This window comes from Sinocyclocheilus grahami, unplaced genomic scaffold (assembly GCF_001515645.1).
Source record: "Sinocyclocheilus grahami isolate Dianchi unplaced genomic scaffold, SAMN03320097.WGS_v1.1 scaffold368.1, whole genome shotgun sequence".
NCBI classification, from domain to species: domain Eukaryota; kingdom Metazoa; phylum Chordata; class Actinopteri; order Cypriniformes; family Cyprinidae; genus Sinocyclocheilus; species Sinocyclocheilus grahami.
In genome coordinates this window covers 913,370-914,729 of record NW_015505547.1, presented here as the reverse complement: position 1 = coordinate 914,729, position 1,360 = coordinate 913,370, and the positions used below count along the sequence as shown (strand labels likewise).

The following is a 1,360-nucleotide window of genomic DNA, read 5'->3' as shown; positions in this document are numbered from 1 at the left end:
GCTTACATTTAGCATTTTATTTGTGGCTGTTGTATTTAGGCTTCAGAATTCATAAAAGTGTGTTCATTTGTGTAGATTATAACGATGCAACGTATAAGAATCATACACTAGAGTTTATAAGCTTTCTTCAATAATGCAAAAGCCAATGGATTTTAATTTTTTTCAGGTAACGGGTGATGTTAACTTCCGGGTTGGTCAACAAAAATACGTCAACACTCCATCATAGATAGGCTGCAGTATAAACGCTAAAATCTTTAAAAGAAGCAAAGTTTTCCCCATAATTTTCCTCCGGTTTTTATAAACCTTAGCGGCAAATGCACATGTGCGATACTTGAGATACAACTGCTGGTGTGGTTTGGAAGGTCAGAAATGTGGTAAATCCAAGAGAATGGTCCGTACGAGCACGGGGGATATTGGTATCCAGTAGGGAGTACAAGAAGTGTTTCTGCTTTTATAGGAGTGATAACGAGGCAGTGTTTATTTCAGGTGAGCGTTTATCACAATTCGCAACTCTTGCTGTTGTAGCGAGACTGTGGCAAAGATGATACTATCACTCAGTCACAACACAGTGTTATCTGAAATCTGTTCTGAAAGAAGAAGAAAAAAAAAGTCCTTGAAGCAGTCAGCTATAAATCTGAGTCAGCCCATTGGTGGGGTAGTATGTAAATGTAAGTCAATATATAGGCTAAACATTAGCCTGTTGGAGGCCTATTTGTTATTGTTCATTTAATGTAACTTTGAATTGTTTTGGAAAAATCTTGGAGTACTTAAATTAATAGGTTATATTTTCAATTTGGTAAAATTCCCATTTTATGTTATGCACTACATACTTATTTTTGATAGTGGTTTCAGTTTCATGGATACCTGACATTGGAGTTGGTTTTGTGGGGAACCATGCGGAGACTGGAACTGTTCAGGTTGCAATCTGAAACAGTATTATCCATGTTCTCACACTATCACAGACATGGATGTCATGTCACTGTACTGCTGAGGGCTGCATATCTTGTTGGAATATTCTAAACTGTAATTTCAATGAGAAGGGGGATGTGTGTGAGAATAAATGTCTGGGAAACTTTTTCAACCATGTCCAAGAAGAATGCCCAGTAGAGTCCACTAGTTCATACTGTAACTGGATCATTGGGGATGACATTTAAAGTCTCAAAGAACAACATGCTAGAAAGTATGCTTGTCAGAAAATGTTTATTTGCATATTGTGAAGTCATATACACTTTAATACTTTCCAAATTATTTTGTTTTTAGTAGTAGGCTACACATCCCTTGGTATAATAGTAAATTCTGTGTGTTCTCAGTTGCAACCATACACTAAAAAATGCTGGGTTGTTTCAACCCAATGTTGGGT

General features: G+C 36.7%; 1 protein-coding gene across 1 annotated transcript in view; it reads right to left on the bottom strand.

The window, feature by feature from the left end:
* Positions 1 to 1,360, bottom strand: part of LOC107549308 (immunoglobulin-like and fibronectin type III domain-containing protein 1) — a 19,984-nt gene that overhangs the window by 11,658 nt on the left and 6,966 nt on the right. The gene's annotated exons all lie outside the window — the stretch shown is intronic.